We start from the raw sequence: 9,903 nt of genomic DNA on the forward strand, positions 1-9,903 counted from the left end.
TGGGGAAAGTCCACTCTTCCTGTTGTTCCTTACACAGTTCATTCAAAGCTAAAGTTGTAACTGAGATTATGAATAAGAGTCTATTAGTTATGCTTTTTCTAATTAACATCTTTAAAGATTAAGTTTTGCAATCCAGAGACATGAATTGCTACTCTAAAACTTCAAACTTTCGCTGTCTTTATCCTATAGTGAAATATTTGACTTTCTTCATAGAGATCTTAACACATCTCTTTTTATCCCATTACTAGTTATTTAATACTTCTTTTGTGACTATGATCATGATACTGTTTCTTATACCAGCAGATATTATAAGCCTGTAGAAAAATCTAGACTTTCCTTTTCAAAAAAAATTTAGGACATTAAAAAATGTGGGTTTTTTTTATGAGAGAGAGTGAGGACACACCACAAGGGCTGCATTCTCTTCCTCCAGCGCTGTGCAGGACAGTTTCTTCTCACCCTAGCCTTTTTAAATGCACCAGAAGTACAGACAGTTGCACTACACAAACCCTTTGAACGCTTGTAGAAATCAGTCCACCGTAGATTAAACAGAATCACCTTCCAATCCTTTGACTTCTTTTCCTTTAATTTGAACAATTGTATACTAATTGACTATTGTCAAATTTTTGTCTGTGGTAGTATCGCTTTAATTTATCTTAGTACATCAACATTTTGATTTAAAAAAGAATTAAAACAACAAAAAAAGTCAAAAAACTGTGGGTTTTGTGAGTGGGTGTATGTGAGTGTGTATGTATGTGTGTGCATACATATGTGTGTGCATATGTGTATGTGCATATGTGTGTGTATGTGATATACATGTGTGTGCATGTATGTATACATGTTGAGGACAGAGCTTAACTTTGCAGGAATTGGTTCTTTTTCTCTCACCATATGAATCCAAAGGGTAGAACTCAGGTCATCTGGCTGAACAGCAGATACTTTTTCCCACTAAGCCACTTGTCCAGATCTAGGTTTTCTTCATTTACTGTGAGAAGGACAGCAGGATTTTTTTTTCTCCTTAAAAGTAACAAATGATCCCAGAATTCATATGGAGTAGCAATGAGCTAGAAATAGCTAAACTGGTTCTGAAGAGCAATAATAAGGAAGCCCATGGTACCAGATGAGGAGATTTAAAAAGCAGCAGTCACTAAAGCAGTGTAACAGGATTCAGTAATACATAAGTGACCCAGGAAACCAGAAACTTTGTAGGTTAAAAAAAAAATCAGGTGTGACAGAGACAACTTTTCTGGCCAATAAATAAAGCTGGAATAATTTGTTTTCCATGTAAAATAAAATATAAAGATGAAATTGGATCTTTACTTTACAGTATAGCATTAAAATGTGAATAAAAATAGACAATTTTTCATTTTTGTATTTACAAATGAAATTGACGCATACTTTTCCTTTTTAACACTCTTTATCTGTGGATTTGAAGTCTCACAGAAGTTATATGCTGAAAACATGGTCCCTAGTCTGTGGTGCTACTGGGGGATGGGCCTTAGTGGAAGTTAGCTATCCATAGTATAAGGAATCAAGGAGTCTCTCTCTGTCTTCATGTCTCTGTCTCTTCCTTTCTGCTACCACAAGGTAAGCAGCTTAGCTTTAATGAGAGTGTGACAAAGTGTTTGCTCTTTCCTCGGTGTTTTGTCACAGCAGAAGCACTAGCACAGTTGGATTCTGATAATGGGAATAGTCTCTCACTTTTATATTCTCTGGGCAGGTTTATCTAACAGGACTGAAGTGATTCTTGATCATGTGCTCACTCAAAGGACCTTTAGGATGTGGACCTTGCTGGTAACTGCCTCAGCCAGGGGAGACAGCCTGTGCAAGTGTGGATGCACACGGGTGCAAAGAAATCCTACTCCTATTTTATAAAGAGAAAGAACCAAGGTATAGTAAGGTCAGGTGACTTCCCCAAGGCCTCCCCACTGGGAAAAGATAACCTAGGATTAGAACTCAGGCACAAGAAAAAAAAAAAAAAAAAAAAAAAAAAAAAAAAAAAAAAAAAAAAAAAAGAACTCAGGCACTTCTGGCCTAGATCCATCCTTTCTTCCTTCCTTCCTTCCTTCCTTTCTTCATTTATCAGGTAATTGGATACTAAGCTTTTAAGTACCAGCCGTTTTACTTTTAATGGTATGACATAAGAAAACATTGAGTCCAAGTGATTTATAACAAAGTGAGACTGATTTGGACATACATTTCTGGGACTGGGATAGTTTTACAGCATGGTGATGGGAAGAGCCCCATGCTGCTTTACCTCACTGCAGAAATCAGGGGATAAAAAGGCACCTGTCAAAGGGACGAATGCACACAAGGGACCGGATGCCTTCTAGCAGCCAATCTCCTGGGCATGCACAAATCTTTTCAAGAGGGCAGAACCCTGCTATCCAAAGATCTTAAAGGTCCCATACCCTCTCTGTGGGTTACATTGACAGCTAGATTTTTACATGAGTTTAAATGAGGACAACATACTTCAAAACTGTAGCATACTTAGTGGACATAGGGTTTCTTAGATTGGGCTCAAGAAATTCAGGGCAGCGATTTGGGCTATTCTGATTTACCAAGGAATGCCCTAAAGAAGATGGGGAAACAGGAATGAGAAAGGGAAAGGTCCCAGGAATTGAAGGCACCCTGTGTACTCAAGGATGCTTCCCTCTGGACCCCAGATTAGGCATAGGTCACTCCAATTTCCTAACACAAACCAAATACAAAGAGATCCTTTATTAAGCAAGGTGGCTGAATATGAATTGGACAGAAACAATAGCAAACAGTTTCGCAAGTTTTAATTTTAAGAGGTGGGGGGGGGAGGTTTGTGTCAGAATGAGCTAAGATGAGTTGGTGATGGGTTGGTTGGGTATTTTCATTAGGGTAGCAAATGGGAATTTTGATTGCTGAACTTTGATTTTTTGATAGCTGGACCTTGGTGACCAGCCTCAGGAATGAGTCATGTATAATACAGTGGCCAAATAAAGGAATAGACTTTGATGACTAGCTTTAAGAATGTAATCTAATGGTTTAGCACGAGAAAGGAAAGGGGGAAGGGAGAAGGGAGAAGGGGAAAAGGGAAAAGGGGGAAGGGGAAAAAGGGAGAAGGGGGAAGGGGGAGAAGGGAGAAGGGGGAAGGGGAAAAAGGGAAAGGGAGAAAAGGGAGAAGGGGGAAGGGGAAAAGGGAAGGGGGAAGGACAAAACCTGCCAATTCCATGGTTGGCATGCTTGACTCTGTTAGAGCCCTTTAGCTATGACCTCATGGGAAATGTTGCTTGGCCAGGTCGTCAGAGAGAGGCTGTAGAAATAATAAAACCCACAATGATATTATTTCTCTGCAATGCAAGGGGCTCAGAGCTGTCATTCTAGCTTCTGACAATGATAGATGTAGACAAAGAGAACAGGCAATTTTTCTCCTACTAATCTGGGAGTAATTCTAGGGCAAAATATAGACATGCACAAGCTGAGTGGTGAACGCAGCTGGATTAGACCTTAGAGAGCATCAGGTGCTCAGGGCTAATCTCCTCAGCCTCTTCCCAAGTCAGGTCTTAAAAGTTACATCCGTCTAAGAAATTACTCATTTCCCTTCTAAATTTATCATTTTGGGGCATAAAATTATTCATAATCATGTTTTGAATAAGATTTCCAAAGCCACTGTTTGGTTTTAGACTTTCTTTAATTCTCTTGAAAGAGTCTTGTGTAGCATGAACAATTTCAGTCTGGTAAAGTCCAGTTCACTGATTTGATCTCTTGTTACAAGTTGTGATTTGGGTCTTCTAAGAATTCTCTAACAACTCCAAGTCATAAAAAAAAAAATTTGTCTTATGTTTTCTCCTGGAAACTTTGTGGTTTTGGACTTTACATTTAGATGTGCAACCATCTTGAGTTGTCATGCATATGATATAAGATATGGATTTATGGTTATGGTTTTGGCATGTGGATATCCAGTTTTTCTGGCCTTGCTTGCTAAATAAATACTCATTTTGCATGTTGTCAAAACGCAGTTGTCCATATACTTGGTCAAGTTCAGTTATACACACATTTTCTAGAAATTAATCAGTTAATTTTAAATTTTCTTGGGAATGACGCAAATGGCCTTCAAAAGCCAATGTTGAAAAAGAAGAACAGAGCTGGAAGGCTAACGTTATGGGCTTTCATATCTTACTAAAATTCTCTAGTAATCGTGAAAATGCAGGGTTGGCGAAGAGATAGACTAGGGGAGGATGAATGCATACACAAGACATGGAAATGGGAATGAATTATTTGCATATACTAGAATGTGGATTATTTACATATACTAGAACATGGATGAATTTTAAAATAATCATGTTGTTTAAGAAGGCATGCTAACAGTGTGTTATTACATGATTCCATTTGTTCAGTATTCTAGAAAATTCTCACACATTGGGTAGTGAAAAATCCGTTCTTCTGAGAGTGACATGGAGGTGGAGAGGGCTTATGAGGCATGAGGTGGCTTTAGAGTTGAGGTACATGCTTCCTTTATGATTATGACAGTAGCCTTGCAGGTGCACATATCTGAAAGCTAATTTAATTAAACATTCTAAGCATATTTATGTTGCACATAGATTACATACATGCATTATATGCATATGAATTTTTACCAAAGTCTCTTAATAAGTCTCCCTTTGTGGATGGTCCATTAAGGTTGATTTTCAACTTGACAGGATCTAGAATCACTCAAGAGGCAAACCTTCAGACACACCTTTTGGGATTATTTAGATTAGATTAGCCTCTGGAGATTATCTTGATTAGGTGTAACGAGGTTGGAAGACACACCATCAACAAGGGCAGCACCATTCCCTGGGCTTGAGTCCTGGACTGCAGATAAAGGAAGAAGTTAGCTCCGAAGAGTGCTTCATTGCAGTTTCTCCTGGCTGTGGATGTGATGTGACCAGCTACTTTGACGTTCCTGCTGCCTGACTTTACTACAATGTGTGTGTCAACAAACAGGAAGTCAAAAATAAATCTCTTTCTCAAGTTGCTGTTTCAGTGTGCTTTGTAACCACAAGTAGAAAATTAACCAAGACACTCTAGATACAGAAAAAAGAATCCAATAACGATTATATAAAAGGAATGATGAAGTTCATGTCAAGTGTAGATGAGAGGGGAGGAGTTAAGAGAGGCTCTGTGTAATGATGGGTCTCAAAATTGAGTTGACAGACCCTCTGGGCAAAGAAGTAACAGCCACAGACAGAGTCATAGAGTTTGACAAAAACTAAGACAATACAAAGCAAACAAACAAAACAAAACCCCCCAAACCGAAACCCAAAACAAAACAAAATTAAACTAAAAGAGGAGGACACCTTGACTGCTCCTAGGTGTGCAGAGGAGAAGTTTATTGTAGATAAAAGGGAGATGTTAGCTACAGGCAGACATCTGGGAGAGTCAGAATGACTATGACACTGCACAGGGCTATGTGAGGAGATGGGGAGGGGAGAGGGGAGAAGCAGGAGATCAGGAAATCAAGAGGCCAGGGAGGTAAAGGGTAAAAAAAGAACCAGTGTAAGCAAAATGCCTGGATTATATAGGAAAGAACCATTGGAGAAAGAACAATTCAGTCCCTGGGTTGGAAAGTTAAGGGTGGGGGTGGGGGTGGGGTATGCCAGCCATACCCTGTAACAAGTAGGGACTGAGGGATGCTGAGAGAACCTGGCAACCAGTGTCTGCTTTAATATGTTAATAAGCATCTTAGTTTTCCTTTTGTCTCCAGGGTTGAGACCTAACAGTCACTCTCACAGCCTGTGAGGCCCAAAGGAGCCTTGTTAGGACAGAGGTGGTGGCAGGAGTGGGTTGGGACCAGGAGGAAGGTGATGTTCACTGGAGTTAGGAGTTGATGACCACGATGCAGGACTGTCATCACGAAGCAGGAGAGTGGCATGCTGAAGCTCTTCACTGTTTCTCCAACCCTGATTCCTGTTCATTGTCCCTGTGAAGCTGTCAAAGTAAATATCCCAGAATATCCGGGATTGGTAAACAGACTGATGGGGAAAGTTACCTCAGGGCAGCTCCATTTCTGGAACGTCATTGTCCATTCAGTTTTGTCTTCATGATTCTTTGCTGCTTGCTAGGCTAGGTGATGATCCAGAAAGTAGCTTTAAAATAGTGTTTTTACTTCTTTTCAGGGAGAATTTAGGCTTAAATAATCTAACCTGCCTTTCCTTGAAAATTCAAGCATCTGTTCTGTATATCAGCAACAGCATTCTCAGTATGCCTAATTTTACCGAAACCGGCTAGAGATGGATCACGTGCTGGTTAGTTTTGTGTCAACTTGACACAAACTAGAGTCATTTTCGAAGACCGACCTCAGTTGAGAGAACTGCCCCACAAGACTGGCCTCTGGGAAAGCCTGTGGCACATTTTCTTGATTGAATATTGATGTGGGAGGTTCCAGTTCATATGGCTGGTGTCACAGCTGGTCTGACGGTCCTGGGTTGTATAGGAAAGCAAGGCGAGCAAGCCAGTAGGCAGCACCACTCCCTGGCTTCTGCTCCAGCTCCTGCTTCTAGTTCCTGCCTCTGGGTTCCTTTCCTGGCTTCCTCCAGTGATTACTTATAAACTATAAATGAGATAAACCCTTTCCTTTCCAAGTTGCTTTTGGTCATTTTATTTTATCACAGCAATAGAAACCCTAATCCATTTGGACTTAACTAAATAACTTGGGATTTCTGTCAGCCTGGGTATCTGAATGATGATATGTGGAAGTCTTTGCTCCCCAACCTGTGAGAAGTATATATAGCAACTGAGGATAAACCTTATTTTGCTGAGCCATACGACTTTGGGGCTTAAATTTTATGGTAGCATGGCCTTTCCTATACTGACCAATATGCAGAATGGAGGCTCTCTCCCCCACCCCTTTATTTACATCCTAAATGTTGCCTCCTCCTGCTCCCCTTCCAGAGTCTTCACCCTATCCTCCCTCCCCTTAACCTCTGAGAGGGTGTTCCCTCCCCTGTGCATCCTTCTTCTCTTGGTCATCAAGTCTACAAGATTAGGTGTATCCTCTCTCAGTGAGGGCAGACACTGCAGTACTCTGCTACATACGTGCCAGGGGGCCTTGGACCAGCCCCTGTATGCTCTTTGGTTAGTGGCTTAATCTCTGGGGGCTCTGAGAGGTCCAGGGGTCCCTGACCTCAGTCCAATGGTTGGCTGTAAGTATGTGCATCTGTCTCGGTCAGATTCTGGTAGCGCCTCTCAGAGGACAGTTATGCCAGGCTGCTGTCTGTAAGCACAACATGGCATCAGTAATAGTGACAGGGATTGGTACTTGCCCACGGGATAGATCCCAAGTTTGTCTGGTCACTGGATGGCCTTTTCTTCCATCTCTGCTCCATTTTTGTTCCTGCATTTCTATTAGACAGGAACAATTCTGGATCAAAAATTTTGAAGGTAGGTTGGTGACCCCCATCCCTCTACTGGGAGACCTGTCTATCTATTGGAGGTAGTTTCTTTAGGTTCCCCACTGTTGGGCATTTCAGCTAAGGTCACTTGAAGTGGAAACTTCTGGTTTCTTTGCAAAATCAGTTATGTCAAAGGATGTTTTCCTGAAGGAGACACAGGTGAAAGGATGTTTTGCTAAAGCAAGCATGTGAAGGACTGTTTTGCTGAAAGAGCACAGGATGAAAAATTTTTGGCTAGCAGCATACATGTATTGGTTCGCCTTCCATTACAGTGTTGAGCTCCACTTGTTTTAAGTTCACAGAAGGAAAGACACCAAAAAAACCTTCTCGCCGTGTTCTGGTGGTGGTTTCTTGCTACTTCTGTGGACTAGAACTGATTGGCAGAGTGATGTCAGCTGTTACAGACTCACTTGGAATTTTGATAAGGTAGACTCACACAGTGAGGTAAGACCCATGCTAGAACATGTGATGTTTGGAGGGAGTATAAAAGGACGCAACAGACAGTGACGGCAGACTTGCGTAGCTTGTTTTGCAACACTTCGTTCATCTCAAGGCTTAATCTAAACTTTGTTGAGAAAAGCACATCAAAGAACGTCTCCTGCCATCCTTACTGGTCCTGGTCATTCGTACTGACTCAGTTTACTCAGCGGAAGCCTGGCTATTTCTGCTAGGTCATGCCACTGCTGCTATCCTGATGCTACTGACCTGGACTGCTGGTATAGTTGTGAAGTATTTGTGAGCGGATCGAGCTGCTGCTGATTTCTGTGAACTGAACTGCCGATTTCTCAACAACACAGTTTGGATTTGCTCCAAAGAACAAGTTCTAAACAGGTCAATTTCCCCTGTATCCTAATAACCTTTCTTTTCTACTACCTCTGGTGGGTAGTGGGCTAGAAGGAAGGTTAAAGCACTTAAGAACTCATATTAAAAGTAGCATTTGAAAAATCTAAGCCTAAAGTCACCTTCATTGAGTCCTGGGAGCCTCTCACATCACAGGTCTCTGAGACTTCCTAGAGGATCCCCTCACCCTCACCTGCTACTGCAGCATATTTCCATTCATTCTCCTGACCCTCTGGGTTTCTCTCCTGTCTCTCCTCCTCATACCTGATCCTGCCCCCTTTCTCTCCACCCCCTTTCATCTCCCATCTAGGTCCCTCACTCCCTCTGCCTCCTGTGATTGCTTTGTTTCCCCTTCTAAGTGGGATTGAAGCAACTGCACTTGGGCCTACCTTCTTGTTAAACTTCTGAGGGTCTATGGGGCATATCATGGGTATTCTGCATTTTTTGGTTAATACCCACTTATCAGTGAGAACATACCATGCATGTCCTTTTGGGTCTGGGTTACCTCTCTCAGGATGATATTTTCTAGTCCCATTCATTTGCCTGCAAAATTCATGATGTCCTCATTTTTAATAGTGGAATAGTATTTTATTGTGTAAATGAACCACATTTTCTTTATCCGTTCCTCAGTTGAGGGACATCTAGGTTGCTTCCAGTTTCTGGTCATTAAGAATAAGGCTGCTATGAACATAGTGGAGCATGAAGACACAGATGTTTAAGATAGAATCTCTCAGCTGGATATTGAGCTGTACTGGGTGTTCATGTTGTAACAATAAACCAATGCCAAAGATCCACTGTGTGTTTCCTAGAACCTGTAAGAATGTCAAGAAGTGAGCAAAGATTCACTGGGAGCATGGCCGCTACAGGGCAGAGGTGACCCTACTGTAAGGGTCCGTGGAGACTTTAGAATGCAATGTAATAGACTAGCTGAACTATTGGTGACCTTTTTGGTGTTGATTAATCTTTTAGGTCCTTTACATATGTTACTGATAAAGTTTTGTATTCAAATATGTGTTATCAACACAAAATGCTTGAGGAAAGCCATGCAATGCAGCCTCTTGCTTGTATTCTTCGAGAAACAGTTGGATTTGGTCAAAGGCTTTTTCATCATCTAGTGAGATGTTCGTGTGATTTTTTTACAGTTTGTTTATATAGTAGACTACATTGATGGATTTTCGGATTTTGAACCATCCCTGCATCCCTGAGATGAAGACTACTTGATCTTGGTGAATGATATTTTTGGATTTGGTTTGTTGGAATTTTATTGAATATTTTTGTGTTGATGTTCATAAGCAAAATTGGTCTGAAATTCTCTTTGTTGATTCTTTGTATGATTTAGGTATCAGGGTTACTATGGCCTCATAGAATGAACTGGGTAGCTTTCCTTCTGTGTCTATTTTATGGAATACTTTTGAGGACTTTTGGTATTAGTTCTCCTTTGAAAGTCTGGTAGCATTCTACACTGAGACCATCTGGGCCTAGGCTTGTTTTGGTAGACCCCCAGTGGAAGGATAAGAACACCAACCCACCCACAAAACTTTTGACCCAAAATTTGTCCTGTCTAAAAGCAATTCAGGGAAGGAATGGCCAACCAATACCTGGCCCAACTTGAGACCCATCCCATGAGAAATCACCAATCCCTGAAACTATTAATGCTACTCTG

Source organism: Rattus rattus, chromosome 8, assembly GCF_011064425.1.
Source record: "Rattus rattus isolate New Zealand chromosome 8, Rrattus_CSIRO_v1, whole genome shotgun sequence".
NCBI lineage: Eukaryota > Metazoa > Chordata > Mammalia > Rodentia > Muridae > Rattus > Rattus rattus.